The following is a 21,109-nucleotide window of genomic DNA, read 5'->3' as shown; positions in this document are numbered from 1 at the left end:
CAAAAATTAGCTAGGCATGGTGGTGCACGCCTGTAATCCTAGCTACTTGGGAGGCTGAGGCACAAGAATCGCTTGAACCTGGGAGGTGGAGGTTGTAGTGAGCTGAGATCACACTGTTGCACTCCAGCCTAGGCAACAGAGTGAGACCCTGTCACAAAAAAAAAAAAAAAAAAAAAAGATATCCAATTGTTCATCATTTGTTGAAACTTCATATGTTGAAAAAAAGTTTTCTTTATTCATTGATTACTACACAGTCTTGACCTCCCTCACTTTGCCAGCCTTGCTGTCAGATCCTTTGTGCTTTTCATTTCTTCATTTAATAAATACTGAGGGATAATTGGACACTCGTATGCAAAATATGAATCTTGACCTTTACCTCACACCATATACAAAGATCTTCTCACAGTGGATCACAGACCTAAACATAAGATCTATAACTGTGAAGAACTTTTAGAAGGAAACCTAGGAGAAGATCTTTGGGGCTGGGCACAGTGGTTCATGCCTATAATCCCAGCACTTTGGGAGGCTGGTTTGGGAGGATCGCTTCAGCCCAGGAGTTTAAGACCAGCCTGGGCAATATGGTGAGGCCCATCTCTACTAAAAAATACTAAAGAGATGGGGTCTATAGTGAGACACCGTCTCTCCCACAAATTAGCTGGATTTGGTGGTGCATACCTATAGTACCAGCTTCTCTGGAGGCTGAGGTGGAAGGATCACTTGAGCCTGGGAGATGGAGGTTGTGGTGAGCCGAGATTGCCCACTGCACTCCAGCCTGGTCAACAGAACAAGATTGTGTCTTAAAACAAAACAAAACAAAATTTGGGACTTGGCATTAGACAAAGAGTTCCTAGATATGACAATGAAGCCTAATCCATAAAGAAAAAAATGATAAATTTCAGCTCATAAAAATTTACAACTTTTGCTCTAAGAAAGACACTGATAAGAGAATGAACTATGAAAAAATATTTGCACATCACATCTCTGACAAAAGACTTGTATCCAGAAACTATAAACAACTCTAACAACTCAACAGTTAAAAAAAAAAAAAACTAATTAAAAGTGGAAAAAAAGACTCATACAGACACTCCATCAGAGAAGATACAGGGATGACAACTGAACCTATGAAAAGGTGCTCAACCATTATTAGCCTCCAAGGCAATATAAGTCAAAATCACAATGGGATATCACTCCCCACCTCCTTAGATGGCTAAAAGAAATACTGGTAATTCCAAATGTTGACAAGTTTGCAGAGCAACTTGAACCCTTGTATATTGCTGGTGAGGATGCGAAATGATAGAGCCACTTTGGAAAACAGTTTGGCATGTTCTTAAAAAGTGAACCGTATTCGCTCTTTTCCTCCCTGGCTGTCTGAGGATAGGCCGCCATCATGAACGACACCGTAACTATCTGCACTAGAAAGTTCATGACCAACCGACGACTTCAGAGGAAACAAATGGTCATTGATGTCCTTCATCCCGGGAACGCAACAGTGCCTAAGACAGAAATTCGGGAAAGACTAGCCAAAATTACAAGACCACACCGGATGTCATCTTTGTATTTGGATTCAGAACTCATTTTGGTGGTGGCAAGACGACTGGCTTTGGCATGATTCATGATTCCCTGGATTATGCAAAGAAAAATGAACCCAAACATAGACTTGCAAGACATGGCCTGTATGAGAAGAAAAAGACCTCAAGAAAGCAACGAAAGGAACGCAAGAACAGAATGAAGAAAGTCAGGGGGACTGCAAAGGCCAATGTTGGTGCTGGCAAAAAGTGAGCTGGAGATTGGATCACAGCCGAAGGAGTAAAGGTGCTGCAATGATGTTATCTGTGGCCATTATGAATTTTTCATGAGAACATTAATAAACTAAAAACTTCATGTGAAAAAAAAGTGAACCATATTCATATAGTATGATGTAGCCACCCTACTCCTGGACATTTATCCCAGAGAAATGAAAACTTAGGTCCATGCAAAGACATACACATGAATGTTCATAGAAGCTTTATTTGGAATAGCCTGGAAACAACCCAAATGCCCTTCAGTGGATGAATGCATAAACAAACTGTGATCCATCCATACCGTGGACTATCACTCTGTAATAAAGAGGAGCCAAGAATTGATAGAGGCAACACCTTGGACAGAGCTCAAGACCATAACGCTGAGTGAAAAAATAGCCAATCTTAAAAGATCACACACTACACAATTCCATTCACATGACACCCTCCAAAAGTCAAAATATAGAGATGGAGATCAGTGGTTGCCAGGGGTTAGGGGTGAGGCCAGGGCATGGCTGCAAAAAGATAGGAAGAGGAAGCCTCTTCAGGTGATAGAACTGTTCTGGATGCTGATAGTGATGGTGGTTACACAAATTGATGCTTGAGATAAAATTCATAGAACTGTTCTCCAAAAGGAATTTAATTAAAATGCAACTTGAAAAAAAATGATGTAGTGGCCGGGCGCAGTGGCTCATGCCTGTTAATCCCAGCACTTTGGGAGGCCGAGGCGGGTGGATCACCTGAGGTCAGGAGTTTGAGACCAGCCTGGCCAACATGGTGAAACTCTTGTCTTTACTAAAAATACAAAATTAGTCAGGTGTGATGGTGCACGCCTGTAATCCTAGCTACTCGGGAGGCTGAGGCATGAGAATCGCTTGAACCTGGAAGGCAGATGTTGCAGTGAGCTGAGATTGTGCCATTGCATTCCAGCCTGGCTGACAGAGCAAGACTCTGTCTCAAAAAAAAAAAAAAAAAAAAAAGATGTGGTGTCGCAAGTTCTCAGGTAGTTTCTTCCTACAGCCCCATAGGCCATGGTTCTTCCCGTATAGCACCTTGGAAGGGATTAGAAAAGGGCGCCGCCTCATGTGCAGAATGCAGCCTGTGCCAGGGCCCTCAGCCTGGCAACTGGAGGACTGGCTGAATCGCAGCTCCACTTGTGCAGTGAGCAACCTACACGACTGTCCATGTTGGGTCCCGGAGCCCCCATCTTTTCTTCTCAGGCTCTGTTATTCCTCAATGGGTGGAGTTTTGACAAGCAGTCCCCAGGGAGTAGGGATGAGGTGGGCTGTGCATTAGACCGGACTAGCCTGGTCGGGGCTTCTTGCTAATGGCAGGCAGCAAATGCACTTAGTGCTGAGGCTGCAGGCCGGTGCTTTGGGGGCCTGGTGCTTAATGGCTTGCCTGCCAGGGAAGAAGAAGGATGGCCAGACAGCCAGACGCATAGCCAGGATCAGATGGATGGAGGGAGCAGGAGGACTCGCCCCAGCCTGGAAATCCTCCTCCCTCTGGGAAGTGGGGGTAGAGAGTGAGGGGATGTGCAGGAAGGATGCTGCCAGGGAGACTGGCTCTGCCTGAGCCTGTCCCATGGCACATTTTGTCTGCTCATTAACGGTGAAGGTTATCATTCCTCTGGAGGGCTGGGTTTCAGGTGGGCCCAGCCACAGCCTGCTCTGCTCCAGGGAGCTGGGGATGAAAATCAGGATCCCAGCTTTTTTTTTTTTTTTTTTTTTGACGGAGTTTCACTTTTGTCGCCGAGGCTAAAGTGCAATGGCGTAATCTCAGCTCACTGCAACCTCTGCCTCCCAGGTTCAAGTGATTCTCCTGCCTCAGCCTCCTGAGTAGCTGGGATTACAGGCATCTGCCACCACGTCTGGCTAATTTTTATATTTTTGGTAGAGAAGGGGTTTTGCCATTTTGGCCAGGCTGGTCTCGAACTCTTGACCTCAGGTGATCCACCCGCCTTGGCTTCCCAAAGTTCTGGGATTACAGATGTGAGCCACCGCGCCCGGCCAGGATCCCAGCTCTTACATCCTAAGTGTCTGCTGGGTGCCTGGCACTGTGCTGAGGGCTCTACTGAAGTGGCAATGATGACAAAGCCTCCAATAACAATAATATAAACAAGTCCTGGAATGCATTTGGGGGCTAGGTCTAACCCTCCTAATAAATCCGGAGGCTGGTGTGCCTTTGTTCCACAGGTCCCGCTTTCCTGAGGCCACACAGCCTGGCACTCCAGCCTAGCCCCATCTGCCTTTGACTTTCATGCACACCGCCCTATGGTTACTTCAGCTTCTTCAATCCCATCGCTTAACACTTCTGAGCTCCAAGTTTCATAAAGGTGAAAGGGGACTTTGCTTTTGCATATGTAAAGGAGGAGACATCAACTCAGATTAGGCCTTGCCTCCACCAGGTAGTCTTCTCTGACCCTCCCCAGAGTGGGTGAGAGCACCTCTGAGAAACAGATTTCCTCACTCATCCTCAGGAGCAAATAAATCCATCTTGTGCCTGATGGTGCAGTGTTGAGGACAGACTCTCTGGGACCCCAGCAGTCACTGCACCACTCTGAATGGGCCCAGCTGACACTGTGAGGAAGGCAAAGGGACAGGAACTGCAGAGAAGCCAAGAGCCCCAACAGCATCATGAGCCTCTGGATCAAACCATGTCTGAAACCCACTATCACCTCTGAATCATTTCCTTACATGAGCCCATTATTTCCTATCTTGGTTGGATTTTCTGTCTGTTGTAACACAGTTTAAACTGATACAGGAATTCACCAAACTGTGAAATGTGGCGATTTCAGGAGGGCATATAATGAGGGAACTTTCATTCTCCAATGCACATTTTATATCGTCTGTGGTTTTACAATACGCATATAGCAAAATCAATGTCAGTGTTTCTGTCTTGAGAAGACAAGTGGACCATGAGCCTGCGGCTTGAAGAATCAGGTGGGTGATGGCGTCAGTAATTGAGGAGCAGTGAACTTGGGGGAAAGATGGCAGCTCTGATACAGGCGCATGGGAGATCTGGATGGAGCTACCACATGGGTCCTTTCAGGGGCTGGTGCTCAGGAGGGAGTATGTGGGGTGAGGGAGAGTCAATGTGGGTGCCGGGTGGCAGGGTTGAGGAAGGTCGCATCATGGTCCCTGGCCAAGGCCTTACTCATTGGAGAAGTAGACGTTGCTTCTTTTCCCAGGACACTTCCTTTTGGGGCTGTCACCGTGCCTCAAGTACCCTCCTTGTTGGAACTGATGTCCAAGGCTACATGTGAGTGGCAGAACTCATCAAGCTGCAAATTTCTTGGAAGTGGCCTTCTAGCCACCTCCCATTAACACAGGAGGCAGGGACCCCTCTGATGCGGTTGACAAGCTGATTCCTCAAGCCTGAATCCATGCTGCAAGGATGGGTGTAAATGACAGTGGCAACATGCTTTTGTCTGAGGCTTTTCACTGCTTGGAATGACATCCCACCATGCTCTGCTTCATCCTCCGAGGGGCCTGAGATGCAGGCCAGGCAGCCTTCTGCCTCAGTTTCACAGAGAAAGAAGTTCAGGCACAGAGAGGCCTAGCAACTTGCACATAATCACACAGCCAGACAGAACTGGCCGGAATTTGAACCCAGTTCTCCAGCCTGCAGACCTGGTCCTCTTTCTATTTCCACCGGATGGTCCTCACAGCTGGGATTGGGGCAGGGAATCGTACCCAGTGAAAGTCAGCCATTGAGGACCGGGGGTGGGTGGAAGGTGAAGAGGCTCCCTGGAGACAGCGGAGGGACCCCAGGCGAGGGAAGCTTCTGTATAATCCCCACAACTGCCCCGGCCCAGCGCATATCCTTTGCTCTGCCCTAAGTGCCTGGTCCTGTGCTCTGTATTGGTCATCACCTTGAACCCTCAAACATCCTATTCTGAGCCCATCTCACAGCCAAGAAAATGGATGCTCAGAGAGGTTAAGGAATTTGCCTAAGGTCAATTAGTGAGGAATAGAGGTCTCTGGCCTGTTGGAGCCCAGAGCTCGTGCAAAGGCCCTGAGGTAGGGCCCAGGAACAGGGTGCGCTAAAAGAACTGTAAGGAGTGGGTGGGGAGGAGGGGAGAAGCTGCGGAGGTCCCTCTCGGCCCCATCCAAACCTCACTTGCTCAAGCAAAAGTTTCGGGATACGGCTTCCTGTTCAGTGGAGCAAGGCCCCGTCCATACTGGCATCGGTTTCCTTGGGATGGGGGAACGGGGTGGCAGAAAGCACCCCCTACCCTACCCCCAGTCCAAGTCAGGAGAAGTAGCTGCAGCTTCCGGGAAGGTTGTCTGGAAACCCAGAAAGAGAGAGAAGTGGGTGGGGACGAAGGGCACGGGTTATGAACGCGGTCTTCAGCCCGCAGCGACGCAGACTGGGCTGTAATCGGGGTCTCCTGGGCCAGCAGGGCCTGGCGGGCCTTCCCCAGCGGGGGTTCCCATGTTCACTTAGGCCTCGCGACGCCTGGCGGGACGCCCTTCCGTTTAGGGACAGGGGCGCGGGGCGAGGTCGGCGGGCGCGCTCGGGCACACGGGCACGCACACACGCGCGCGCACAGACGCTCCCGGAGCCGTCAGAGGAGGCGAAAGGAACCAAGAAGTGAAAGTGAGCAACCTCTAGTGAAAGAAATAGACATGCACAGACAGTTCGGAAACTGACGCGGTGCCAGCGAGCCGGCCTTCCCGGGCGCGCCTGGGTGCGCAGGCAGCGCGTTCCCCAAGCTGGGCGCGCGCTCGGTGGCCACCGAGGAGGGCCCGCCACTCGCTCGCGTCCCCCCAGTTTCTTTTCCTGTTTCTTGCTGCTTCCGTCTCTCAAGCAGCCGGGAGGGCCCCGCGCGTGGCCCCCAGCGGGCGCCCCACTATCCGTCGCTCCCTGGACCCCGGCAAAGCGCGGCTGGGCCCAGCCTTGAACCCTGGCGGCCGAGGGCCAGAGAGCTCTGGCGTTTGAGTCCTTTTGCCCACCAGGCCCGGGCGACCTGCAGAGTGGAGGGCTTTGCCCTCCCCCCGCCTCCCCTGCCACCCGTCTGCACGGACTGTCCCTGCGCTGCGGCTCCCAGGAGCGCCCAGGCCCTGCAGTGGTCACTGCACTGATGACCTTGGCAATAGCCATCTATTGGAGAAGGAACCTCCAAGTGACAGTCCTGAGAGGCCAACGGCCAGTCGGCTGATGTGAGCAGCCTGGCAGCCTCAGAAGGGCTCACCCTGCCTGCCTCCCTGCCCCCACCCTCCCTGCACTAAACCAGCTTTTCCAGCTCTGCAGCCTGGTCAGGTTTCTGGCAGGTGTGGGTTGTTTTCTGCCCCTGGAGCTTGGGTGGGAAAAGAGAGAGGTCTGAGAAGCTGGGTGCCCACCTAGTGCTCTGCCATGTCTGCATCCCTACTCCAGAGGCCCCCCCCAGGGACTCTCAGTGTGGAAACAGACCCCAACTTAACAGAAAAGTCTGGGATGCCTGTTGGCTGATGAAGTCAGGCCTTTTGGACAGATATCAAGTAGAAACCATGACTAGTGATGAGGCTCCCCTCCCCTCTGGGTTTCGAGAGCCACAGTTTCGAGCGCTTGGTGGGCAGTAAACAGCCCCAAAGCTTCTTAACAGACACAGAAGGGTGTGGCTTCTTCCCATTGGGAAGCTGTTGGTGGGAGGGTTGCCAGACCCCTCCCAGATCTTGTCTCAGCTGGGTGAGCCTGGGGACATTCGGCCACACAGTGTGTCCCCAACTAAGCTAGGATGCAAAAAGAAAACGCCTTGTCCCAGTCATAGCCCAGTGGGAGACAGAGGGGTAAACAATCAAAATGGGGTGTGAGGACAGCTCTGAAGGAGGCCTGAGCCAGGGGGAGTACCCTGGAGGCACCAGGAGAAGCAGGGAGGGTGCTCTCAGCAAAGGCAGCCACCTGGGAGTCTGGGGGGTACCCAGGAAGCTGCAGACCCCAGAGTCCCCACAGAGCCAGGCTCTGTAGACTGCCCAGTTGCAGAAAGCCTAGACCCACCATCAAAATCAAAGTAGGGGCTGGGCGCCATGGCTCATGCCTGCAATCCCAGCACTTGGGAGGCCAAAGCAGGTGGATCTCTTGAGGTCAGGAGTTTGAAACCAACCTAACCAACATGGTGAAACCCTGTCTCTACTGAAAATACAAAAATTAGCTGGGTGTGGTGGCACGCACCTGTAATCCCAGCTATTTAGGAAGCTGAGGCAGGAGAATTCCTTGAACCCAGGAGGCAGAGGCTGCAGTGAGCCGAGATCGCACCACTGCATTCCAGCCTGGGCAACAGAGCAAGACTCCACCTAAAAAAAAAAAAAAGAAAAGAAAACCAAAGTGGGGAGCCCTCGGGGACTTGGGGCCTCCTTTCATGCTAAAGATGGACAGACTAGGGGTCTGAGATGTGGTGTCACCTGCCCAAGGTCACCCCACTGGCTAGTTTGGGCTGGGCCCTGGCACACAGTAGGTGCTTACTAACTGGGGCTGTGAGGACTGGAATCCAGGGAGCCAGAGAGAGGGCCACCGCCTTTCTGCCTCTACCATCCTACAGATCTTTACTGAGAGCCTTCCACTGTGCTGGGAGCTCAGCCACATGTGGAAGACACGAAGAGCCAGGTAAACAGATGGGAGAGCATGGGTAGTAAGGCCCTCCCGGAGGAGGGAGCCCGGGGACAGAGTACCCAGGCCTATGCAAAGGACTTGAGGGACAGAACGTGCTGTGTGGCTGAGCAGAGGAGCAGAGGCCGGGAGGGGCATGCAGGCTGCAGAGGGGAATTTGGTTTGATTTCAAGTGCATGCCTCACACAGGACTGGCGTGGAGAGGGCAGGGGGAGCTGCCATGGGGAACCCAGGCCTGGCTGCAGCAGGCAGAAGCGGCTCTAGGAGGAGCCTTTGCTCTTCAAGCACCTGAACCTTTCTTGCTTCCCACCGCCACCCATTATCCAGGAACACAATGGCCCAGAGAAGGGGTTGATCTTCTGGCTCCCCCGGGGGCTTTCCCAGCCCCTCCTAAAGTCCCCTGGATGCAGCAAGGCTGAGCCTCATCACCCTCATTTACCGCCACCAGAGGAGGGTCGTCACCATCATCACCGCCGTCACTAGTGTCCCAGCAGTAGCATTTCTTGAGCGCTCACTCTGTGCCAGGTGCTGGGCCAAGCCCTTCATGTGCATCCTTTTGACAAAGCAGCACTGTGAGCACAGGGCTCGTAACCCCATTTTACAGATGAGAAGACTGAGAGAGGTAGGCATCCAGACAAGATTGCATGCTTGACGCCTCCTCCAGGCAGATGCAGGCTCCAGGAGCTTGAGCATAGCCATGGTATGTGGCTGGTATGTCAGGTGGAGCTGGAGTCTTTTGTGGGGACTGTTGCTGGAGGCGGGAGGGGCAGAGACTGGGATTGGAGAATGCAGAAAGCAGAAAGGGACCAGGTGAGGTGGCTCATGCCTGTCATCCCAGCACTTTGGGAGGTCAAGGCCAGAGGATCGATTGAGCCCAGGAGTTTGAGACCAACCTGGGCAACAGGGTGAAACCCCATCTCTACAAATAATAAAAAAATTATTTCGAAATGTTTGGTTTTTTGTTTTGTTTTGTTTTGTTTTTGTTGTTGTTTTTTTCGAGACAGAGTCTCACTCTGTCACCCAGACTGGAGTGCAGTTGTGCGATCTTGGCTCACTGCAACCTCTGCCTCCCTGATTCAAGCGATTCTCCTGCCTCAGCCTCCCGTGTAGCTGGGACTACAGGTGCCCACCACCATGCCCAGCTAATTTTTATATTTTTAGTAGAGACGGGGTTTCACCATGTTGGCCAGGCTGGTCTCAAACTCCTGACCTCTAGTAATCTGCTCACCTCAGCCTCCCAAAGTGCTGGGATTACAGGTGTGAGCCACCATGCCTGGCCAAGGATTTTCTTTCTGTCTTCGGCGCTGTTTGCGTGATCTTGAGGGCCTCTTTGGAATCTCAGGGATGCCTTTCCACAGACGAATATAACCGAGAGACTGATCAGTGGACCATCTTGGCATCCATGCCAATTGGCAGGAGTGGCCATGGTGTGACTGCACTTCACAAACAAATAATAGTTGTTGGAGGCCTTTGTTATAATAGTTATCTCAGAGATTCCATTCTAGCTTTTGATCTGGATGAAAACAAATGGAAGAAAGATGAGTACCCTCGGATGCCCTGCAAGCTGGATGCAACCTGCATTTTCTGGACCATGTACAGGGCAAAGTCAGATGCTGTAACTAATAACATCCTTCTCCCCGCCCCCCGCCCCCCGCCAAAAAAAGCAAAGTATTTGTTTGTGATGAAGTAGTTAATTAAAAAAATAAAGAAAAAAATTAACTGGATGTGGTGGCGCACAGCTGTAGTCCTAGCTACTTGGGAGGCTGAGGCAGGAGCATGGCTTGAGCCCAGGAGGTTGAGGCTGCAGTGAGCCGTGAGCGTGTCACTGCTCTCAGCCTGCATGACAGAGTGAGACCCTGTCTCAAAAAATACAAGGCAGTAAGGTAGGCTGCAGGATGCAGGTCGGGGGAGAGCAAAACGTGAGAGAAAGATAGAACTCCTTGCACACACAGGTAGACATATACATGCACACACTGGCATGTAAAAATGCATGCACCTTAGCGGGGACATGTGATTGCACACCTGCACACACAAGCAAGCACTGTATGCATGTGCGTGCACACACACAAACACACACACACGGATTCACATGAATGCAACACACCACGTGTGTGCCTAGGGGTACACACATGCTGCACGTGCACGTGGACACCAACGCAATACACACACACTGAACCCCAAAACAGGTCATCTGCACATTTCTTTCCTTAGCAATGATCATGGTTCATTCATTCATGCAATAAATGTATGTTGAGCCATTTTTGGTGCCAGGCCAGGCAACGGGCACTGCAGACTGAGCCAGGAGGGCCCCACAGTCCCAGCCCGATTGCCCCAGAGGAGCTCATAAACTAGACCGGGGGCAGGGAGGGGAGCAGGCGGTAAGCAGGGAATTAAGCTCTTGTAGGGCATTTGTTCCTGTTGCCCTGGAATAGAAGCACAGAGAGCTCTGGGGCCTGAGAGCCATCTGTGGGGGCTGCTGGAATGAGCAGGCGTGAGGGGCCCAGGATTTGGGCACATAACATGTCGGGAAGGGATCTGGCCAGGAAAGAAGAGGCTGGGGTGAGGCCCAGACAGGCCTAGCAGATGTAGAGTCTGGGTTTGCTGACCCGATAGGCCCAGGAGCATTCCTCTTCCACTCCCTGCACCCACTGTGAGCTCCTGAGGGAGCCTCGGCTGCCCCCTCTCTGTCCCCACCCACTCATCTCCCAGTGCCCAGAACAGGTGAGTGCCTTTCAAATACGAGAGTGCCTCCTGAATACAAGATTCTGTTCTGCAGTGGACACAAACAATGCCGTTTTGCCCTCTCCATCCGCCTCTTCCCCACCCCCACCATGAACACACGCAGCCCTCGGTTTCCCCATCTGGGCAATGGGTGTGTACCAGCCCCTCCTCACAGAGCTGTGAACTGAGTTAGTGGGAGACTGTGTTTCACAGAGGAGGTTTTACCACTCCCTGCTCCTCTAGGCAAAGAGCAGCCCCTCAGAGGAAGCCCATGACACCCCCTCCCTGATGCACCCCAGGATGCTCACCCATCTCCCGCCACACACGTGTATGTAACCCCCCGACTTCACACCTCACATAGACCCCCACCACACCTACCCTCCACCACTCCCCACGCCGCCCAACACACACACACACTCGCCGCCCTGGGCAGCCCAGCCAGTCTTGCCTTCCCCCACTGAGCCCCCCTCAAATCCTGGACCCGGCAGTGACAAACAGGCGCGGCCCGCGGCCACCCCCACCCCTGGCTGCAGGGCTGTGTTCATTGATCCAAAGATGCTCTTTCCTTTTCCTCAGGCGCTTCTCTGAAGGATGGAAAAATCGATGCCCGCAGAAGCACAGGTGCAGGGAAGGTACGGACAGTGCTGGGGAGAAGACCAAGGGCAGGGGAGAGCCAGACGCCGGGGTCCAGGCCGGCTGGGCTGCAGCTGGCTTTCTCACCTCCCGGAACCACCTCAGAGGCAGGCGTGGTCAGTCCGACCGCCAGCGCTGTTTTGTCTTTTAATATTTTGCCCTGATGACAAGAGCTGTATGTGCTCATTGTAGAAAATAAAAATCACTGAATCCATCCCCAGAGGTAACCTCCCTGCTAACATGCACAGTAAATCCTTCCAGCCTTTTTTTCTCTGCACACTGAATGTGGTTTTTATTTTTGCAAAAATGGTACGTGCTCGACTGCTTTTTCCACCCAACACTATGCCACCGACATCCTTCTGTGTAAAGACCTGTCGTCAGCATCTTGGTATCTGGAGGCTGCACCATGATCTGTCTTGTTGGATGGTAAAGGCATAGCACAAGCGTTAGGGTCAGAATCTTGGCCCCTTGCTATGTGATCTTGGACTGGTGGCTACACTCTCTGACCTCAGTGTGGTCCTCTTCTGGGAGATGGGGTTACTAAAGCCTGCCTTTTAGCACTGTGGTGAGAATTACGTGAGAAAACGGGCAAGAAGCACTCCTTTCATGTGGAGTCTGTCAAAAGCACACTATTGGCTGTGGCTATGATTATTTTTAATCTTTATGATTATACAGGTAAACCATTGTTTACTCAACCCGTCCTATTATTGAACATATAGGTTGTTTACTCAATTTGCTTTAAAGAAGAAGGCTGCGGTGAATGTCCTTGCTAAGGGATCTTTGACAAATTCTCAATTACTAATCTTGAGAAATTTCTAGAAGGAAAGAGATGCACGTTTTAGGGCCTGTGCTACATTCTGCCAAATTACCCTCCAAAATGTCCCGATGACACTCTGTATTGGCTTCCTAGGGCTGTCGGACAAATGACCACACACTCGATGGCTTAAAACAACAGAAATTCATTCTCTCACAGCTCTGGAGGCTCAAAGCCCAACATCAAGCTGTCGTCAAGGCTGCATTCCCTCCCAAGATTAGAGGGAAGAATGCTTCTTTGCATTTTCCAGCTTTTCTCAGGGCTGGTATTCCTGACTGGTGGACTCATCACTCCAATCTCCTCCTCTATCTGTCTGTCTGTCTTCTCCCCGAGTGTCTTATTCCAGGATAGCCTCCTCGTTTCAAGATCTTTAACTTGGCCAGGCAAGGTGGCTGACACGTGTAATCCCAGCACTTTGATAGGTGGGAGGATTGCTAGAGCTCAGGAGTTTGAGAACAGCCCGGACAACACAGTGAGCCATTTTTGGTGCCCCCATCTCTACAAAATATAGAAAAACTAGCTGGACATAGTGGCACACATCTGCTTTCCCAGCTACTCAGGAGGCTGAAGTGGGAGGATTGCTTTGGCCCAGGAGTTTGAGGCTGCAGTGAGCTATGATTGTATCACTGCACTCCAGCCTGGGTGACAGAGTGAGAACCTGACTCAAAAAAAAAAATCCTGGCTGGGCGTGGTGGCTCACACACTTTGGGAGGCTGAGGCAGGTGGATCACCTGAGGTCAGGAGTTTGAGATCAGCCTAGCCAACATGGTGAAACTCCATCTCTACTAAAAGTACAAAAAATTAGCCGGATGTGGCGGCGCACGCCTACAGTCCCAGCTACTCAGGAGGCTGAGACACGAGAATCACTTAAGCCCAGGAGATGAAGGTTGCAGTGAGCTGAGATCGTGCCATTGCACTCCAGCCTGGGCAAAAAGAGCAAAACTCCATCTCAAAATAAATAAATAAATAAATAATTCTTACCTTAATTACATTGACAAAATATACCTTTTTTCAAATAAGACAGCAGGCGCGGTGGCTCCTGCCTATAATCCCAGCACTTTGGGTGGCCAAGATGGGAGGATTGTTTGAGGTCAGGAGTTTGAGACCAAGGGAAGAGGGATTCTGTAGAACCCCTTTTCCTTCACCACACAGGATATTTTAATCTTTTTGAAATTTTTGGCCAGTTTGATAGGGTAAAAGGATAACTTGTTTTAACATGTATTTCTTTCGTTATTAGTGAAGATGAACCTACTCTCCTTTGCTTGTTGGCTTTTTTTATTTCTTATTTTGTGAATTACTAATTCATGTCCTTTGCATATGTCCCTGTTAGGTATTCATTGTCTTCTAATGGACATGTGAGAGCTCTTTGTAGATGCAGGATATTGAGCCTTTATCATCTCTTGTAAATATCTTCTTAATTGGTCACTTACTTTTTAGGGCTTTTTTTCATAGTTCTTCCATGTACATAACTTTTAAACTTTTTTGTAGCAAAGCTTCAGGAGGATTTTACCATCCATTGAATAATTAAACAGGCCTTTCCCATCACATTCTTTTCATCTAGCACTTTTGTAGTTCCACTTTTATATTTGAGTTTTCGTTTTGTCTGCAATTTATTTTAGTTATGGTGTATGTTAAGGCTAACGGCCTCCCTCCGCCCCCAGATATTGAACAGTTGTCTTAATATCGTTTAATAAATAGCTCATCTTTTCCCTACTGATTTTAAATGATGCCTTTATCATCTATTAAATTTGACTAACCTAACCTAGCAGACTGAGCTAATGTTGACACTGCTCCTGCTGAGGAATATGGACAAAATTTAACAACAACAACAACAAAAATAATTGATCTTGAAAGAAAAAATGGGAGATCACCCAGTACTGGAGTTTGGGAGGAGGCAACTGGAGCAAGAAGCCATTTTGTAGCTGAGAACCCAACAAAAAGGCAAGATCCTCGCTGAACAGGAGCTCACAGCTAAAAATGCAAACCGCAGGATGAACTGATCCTCAACAGGGAGTGTCAGCAGACAAAACAAGAAGAGGATTAGACAACCAAGAAATTGGGATAAGAGCACACTCCGAAAGAGACTACAAAACAAGTGTGCTTTAAATTATTAAAAGAAAAAAAATAAGAAAATGAAAAGACACCATGAAAAAAGAGGCAGCCAGGCTCAGTGGCCCACGCCTATAATTCCAGCACTTTGGGAGGCCAAGGCAGGCGGATCATTTGAGGTCAGGAGTTCAAGACCAGCCTGGCCAACATGACGAAACCCTGTCTCTATAAAAATATAAAAATTAGCCAGGCATGGTGGTAAGCGCCTGTAGTCCCAGTGGCCACTCAGGGGTCTGAGTTGGGAGGATGGCTTGAGCCTGGGAGGCAGAGGTTGCAGTGAGCCGAGATCACGCCACTGTACTCTAGCCTGGGTGATAGAGCCAGACCTTGTCTCAAAAAAAGAAAACAAAAGAAAAGAAAACAACACAAACAAAAATAAGAGGCAAAGTTGAAGGAAAAACAAAGATCTTCTTGAAAGGAAAACTGTAGCCACTGAAAATAAATTTCAATGGGTTGGTTAAATAGCAGATAAGACACAGCTGAAGAAGTGTTCATGAACTGAAAGACAGAACTGAGGAAATTACCCAGAATGTAGCCCACAAAGATAAAGAGGGCCAGGTGGAGTGACTTATGCCTATAATACCAGCACTTTGGGAAGTCAAGGCAGGAGGATCACTTGAGACCAGGAATTTGAGACCAACCTGGGCAACATAGCAAGACTCCCTGTCTCTACAAAAAAATTTTTTAAATTAGCTGCGTTTGGTGGCACATGCCTTTAGTCCTAGCTACTGGGGAGGCTTGAGGCAGGAGGATTGCTTGAGCCTAGAAGTTCAAGGTTACAGTGAGCTGTGATCGCACCACTGCACACCCACCTGGGCAACAGAGTGAAACACTGCCTCTAAAAATATATTTTTTAAAGAAACAAAGATAAAGAGAGAAATAATAAAAATAGAAACACATTGAAAAGAATAAAAGAGTCCAACGTATGGCTTAGAGAAGACCCGGAAAGAGATAGATTATGAGGAGGATGGAAAAGAGATCATATTCAGCATGACAATGTCTGAGAATATTCCAGAATTGATGAAAGACACAATTCCTCAAATTTAAGAAGTGCATCAGGCTGGGCACGGTGGCTCACACCTGTAATCCCAACACTTTGGGAGGATGAGGTGGGAAGATAGCTTGAGCCCAAGAGTTTGAGACCAGTCCTGGCAACATGGTGAGACCTCGTCTCTGCAAAAAATTAAAAAGTTAGCCAAGAGCAGTGGCAAAAAAAAAAAAATGTATCAACCACAAGAAGGATAAATAATAGTGAACCTACACCCAATTATCTATACCAAATATGTAATCCTAAAGACAAAGAAAATGACTTAAACCAGAAAAGAAGAAGAGATTACCTAACAGCATCCATAATAAAGACATATAATGGTGTTCTGAGTACTTTACACATTGACTCTTTAAGTCCTCAAAACAACACTATTAGTGTTATTTTAATTTTATTTTATTTATTGAGACAGGGTCTCACTCTATCACCCAGGCTGGAGTGCAGTGGCGTGATCACAGGTCACCACAGCCTTGACCACCCAGGTTCAGGTGATCCTTCCACCTCCTCCCAAGTAGCTGGGACCACTGGTGGCATGCACCACCAGGCCCGGCTAGTTTTTGTATTTTTTGTAGAGTTAGGGTTTCACCATGTTGGCCAGGCTGGTCTTGAACTCCTGACCTCAAGTGATCCACCTGCCTTGGCCTCCCAAAGTGCTGGGATTACAAGCTTGAGCCACCGCACCCAGCCAACTATTAATGTTATTATCCACATTTTAAAGATGAAAAAATCAAGGGACAAAAAGCTTAAGTAATCTTTATTAGTTAATGCTACTTAATTTTTGTTACAATAATGACCCCTGAAGAATTTGGCCAGGCGTGGTAGCTCATGCCTGTAATCCCAACACTTGTGGGGCATAGGCAGGCAGATTGCTTGAGCTCAGGAGTTCGAGACCAGCCTGGGCAACATGATGAAACCTCATCTCTACAGAAAATACAAAAATTAGCAGGGTGTGGTGACATACACCTGTGGTCCCAGCTACTTGGGAGGCTGAAGTGGGAGGATTGCTTGAGCCCAGAAGGTCGAGGCTGTAGGGATCTGTATTGCACCACTGCACTCTAGCCTGAGCCAACAGAATGAGATCCTGTCTGAAAAAAAAAAAAAAATCGGCCAGGCACAATGGCTCGTGCCTGTAATCCCAGCACTTTGGGAGGCTGAGGTGGGCGGATCACAAGGTCAGGAGTTTGAGACCAGCCTAGCCAATTTGGTAAAACCTATCTTTACTAAAAATACAAAAATTAGCTGGGCATGGTTGCGGGCGCCTGTAGTCCCAGCTACTTGGGAAGCTGAGGCAGGAGAATCACTTGAACCCAGGAGGCGGAGGTTGCAGTGAACCAAGATCGCAGCACTGTACCGCAGCCTAGGCGACAAAGCAAGATTCTGTCTCAAAAACAAAAACAAAACAAAACAAAAATCACACATCCCTATGACTGCTACTCAACCCCTTAAGAGGATACTCTTGCCACAGAGTGAGAAGCTGAGTCCTTTTCCACCCCCTTTGAATCTGGAATGGCCTTGAGATCTCACCAATGGAGGGTAGCAGAGATGATATTATGCCTCTTCCAAAGCCAGGCCTTAAGAAGCTGCAAGGCTTCTACCTTTGCTATCTTAGAACAAACAATTACACGACAAGAAGCCCAGTGTAGGCAGGGCACAGTGGCTCACACTTGTAATCCAAGCACTTTGGGAGGTCAAGGCAGGTGGATTGCTTGAGTCCAGGAGTTCAAGACCAGCCTGGGCAACATGGCAAGACATCGTCTCTACTAAAAATAAAATAAAATCATCAGTCAAACCTGGTAGCATACACCTGTGGTCCCAGCTATTTGGGAGGCTGAGGCGGGAGGATCACTTGAGCCCTAGAGGCAGAGGTTGCAGTGAACTGTGATTGCACCACCACACTCCAGCTTGGGCAACAGAGTGAGACCGTGTCTCAAAAAATAAAAAATAAATAAAAAATAAAAAGAAGCCCAGTGTAGATTCTGGTGGAAGGGAACCACCCATGAGATGGCCAATACCACCTGCCAGGCATAGCAGTGAGTTCATCTAGAACCTTCCACCCCAGGTGTTATGGGCTGAATTACATCATCTCCTGCCCCCCTGCCTCGCCACAAATTCACATGTTGAAGTCCTAACCCCGGTACTTCAGAATGTGATTTTATTTGGATCGAGGGCCTTTTTTTTTTTTTAGACGGAGTCTCACTCTGTCACTCAGGCTGGAGTGCAGTGGCATGATCTTGGCTCACTGCAACCTCTACTTCCCGGGTTCAAGCAATTCTCCTGCCTCAGCCTCCCGAGTAGCTGGGATTATAGATGCGTGCCACCATGCCCGGCTATTTTTTTGTATTTTTAGTAGAGATGGAGTTTCACCATGTTAGCCAGGATGGTCTCAATCTCCTGACCTTGTGATCCGCCCGCCTCGGCCTCCCGAAGTGCTGGGATTACAGGCGTGAGCCACCATGCCCAGCCGATTGAGGGCTTTTAAAGACATAATTAAGGTAAAACGAGGTCATATAGGTGGGCCCTAAGCTAATATGACTAATATTAGGGCCGGGCGCAGTGGCTCAGGCCTGTAATCCCAGCACTTTGGGAGGCTGAGGCGGGTGAATCACAAGGACGAGGTCAGGAGATCGAGACCATCCTGGCTAACACGGTGAAATCCCGTCTCCACTAAAAATACAAAAAATTAGCTGGGCATGGTGGCAGGTGCCTGTAGTCCCAGCTACTTGGGAGGCTGAGGCAGGAGAATGGTGTAAACCCGGGAGGTGGAGCTTGCAGTGAGCCGAGATGGCGCCACTGCACTCCAGCCTGGGTGACAGAGCAAGACTCTATCTCAAAAAAAAAAAAGAAGAAGAGATTAGGACACAGGCAAGCAGTGTGCAGACGCTGAAAGAAGGGGGCATCTGTAAGCCAAGGAAAGAAGAAACGAACCATGCCAATATCTTGACCTGGGACTTCTATCGTCTAGAATTGTGAGAAAATACCTTTCTGTTATTTATTTATTTATTTTATTTATATTGAGACAGAGTCTTGCTCTATCGCCCAGACTGCAGTGCAGTGGTACGATCACGGCTTATGGCAACCTCCACCTCCTGGGGCTCAAGTGATTCTCCCACCTCAGCTTCTTGAGTAGCTGGGACCATAGGTGCATGCCACCACTCCTGGCTAGGTTTTATTTTGTATTTTTGTAGAGACTGGGTTTCACCATGTTGCCCAGGCTGGTCTCAAACTCCTGGGCTTAAGCGATCTTCTTGCCTCAGCCTCCCAAAGTGCTGGGATTACAGGTGTGAGCCACCGTGCCCAGCAGCTTTCTGTTTTTAACCCACCCAGCCTGTGGTATCTTGTTAAGGCAGCCCTAGCAAACGAATATATCATTCAAACCCCAGGTGAGAGCAGCCACATGAAAGACCACAGGCAAGACTAGCAGAAGAACTGCCCAGCTGAGCCCAATCCAAATTGCAGAATTGTGTCTGTAGATAACCAGGCACAAATTCACAAAATGATGAATGGCAGGGCCAGGACTTGGACCCAGGCAGCTCAGGACTCCAGGACACATGGCTTCACCACTGGCACAAAGCCCACAAGGAAACAGCAAAGCCCATCAGCAATGACAGAGGACAAAAATGTAATGATCATCTCTTCAAGAGGACGAAAGAAAATATTTGTCAACCAAAACTGTCTTTCAGCTCAACTGTCTTTCAAGAGCAAGGGCAAAATAAAGACATTTCAGACAAAGACTGAGGAACTTTACCACTCACAGCTCTTTGCTGAAAGAGCTTTTGAAAGATGACCTAAGGAAGAAGGGAATCAACCCTGTACCAAGCACATTCTGCAAGAAGCAATGAATGGAGATATGGAAACATGGGTAAAATCTAAATAAGAGCTGGCCATAAAATCAGCAATCATAATGACCAATGGTGGATTAAAACAAGGTGGAACTGCTGGGCACAGTAGCACATGCCTGTAGTCCCAGCTCCTCAGGAGGCTGAGCAGGAGGATCATTTGAGGCCAGGAGCTCTGGGCTGAAGTGGCCTATGCCAGTTGGGTGCTGGCGCTAAGCTCTGCATCAATATGATGACCTCCCAAGAGGCCACCAGATTACCCAAAGAGGGGCGAACTGGCCCAGGTTGGAAACAGAGCAGGTAAAAATTCCTGTGCTAATCAGTATTGGGATGCAGTCTATGAATAGCTATTGCACTCCAGCCTGGGCAACATAGCAAGTCCCTGTTTCTAAAAAAAATAAAGAAAGAAAGAAAAAGTGGAACTAAATATTAGGCAATCATAATATGCTGTTTGGAAGGTGTGATTGGAGTTAAATCACTCCAAGATCTTGTACTATCTAGCAGGAGGGTGAAAAACAGTGATTTTGATTATAAGTCAATTTTTTTTTTTTAGACAGAGTTTTGCTCTGGTTGCCCAAGTTGGAGTGCAATGGCGTGATCTTGGCTGACTGCAACCTCCACCTCCCAGGCTCAAGCAATTCTTCTGCCTCAGGCTCCCGAGTAGCTGGGATTACAGGCATCCACCACCACGCCCGGCTAATTTTTTGTATTTTTAGTAGAGACGGGGTTTCTCCATGTTGGTCAGGCTGGTCTCCAACTCCTGACCTCAGGCGATCTGCCTGCCTTGGCCTCCCAAAGTGCTGGGATTACAGGTGTGAGCCACTGTGCCCAGCTAAAGATTATAAACAAATTTTATGCATGATAAAAACCTAAAGATAATCTCTAAAAGGCATAAATGGAATGTGTAACTTTCAAACCAATAAAGGGAAAAGGTGAGAAATAAAGAAACACAATCAATCTGATAGCAAAAAAGAGAAGGGAGGGAGAGGGGAAAGCTGTGGGTGTTTTGTATGTTGATTTTACAACTGACTACTTTGGTAGAACGCTTTCATTATTTAACAGTTTTTCATTTGCTTCCCTTGGATTTTCAAGTGGACAATTATAATATCCACAAGTAAGGATAATTTGTCTCCTTTTTAGCGGTTGTCCTTTAATTTGTGTTTCTTGTCTTATTGCATTGTCCAGAACTTTCAGAGCAATATAACATTATAGAGCATATATGAAGCATCCTTGCCACGTTCAAGACATTGCAAGAATGCTTCCAGTACTTTTTAAATTTTATTTTATTATTTATTTATTTATTTATTTTGAGATGGAGTCTCGCTCTGTCGCCCAGGCTGGAGTGCAGTGGTGCAATCTTGGCTCACTGCAACCTCCGCCTACCTGGTTCAAGCAATTCTTCTGCCTCAGCCTCCCGAGTAGCTGGGACTACAGGCATGTGCCACCACGCCCAGCTAATTTTTGTATTTTTAGTAGAGATGGGGTCTCACTATGTTGACGATCTCTTGATCTCATGATCCACCCACCTCAGCCTCCCAAAGTGCTGGGATTACAGGCGTGAGCCACCGCACCCGGCTGCTTCCAG

General features: G+C 48.9%; 1 pseudogene; it reads left to right on the top strand.

Annotated features, from left to right (window-relative positions):
- Positions 1-1,367: 1,367 nt before the first annotated feature.
- Positions 1,368-1,880, top strand: LOC100462136 (small ribosomal subunit protein eS24-like; annotated as a pseudogene).
- The last annotated feature ends 19,229 nt before the right edge of the window (positions 1,881-21,109 follow it).

The sequence above is a fragment of the Pongo abelii genome, chromosome 13 (assembly GCF_028885655.2).
Source record: "Pongo abelii isolate AG06213 chromosome 13, NHGRI_mPonAbe1-v2.0_pri, whole genome shotgun sequence".
NCBI lineage: Eukaryota > Metazoa > Chordata > Mammalia > Primates > Hominidae > Pongo > Pongo abelii.
This window is presented reverse-complemented; position numbering and strand designations above follow the sequence as displayed.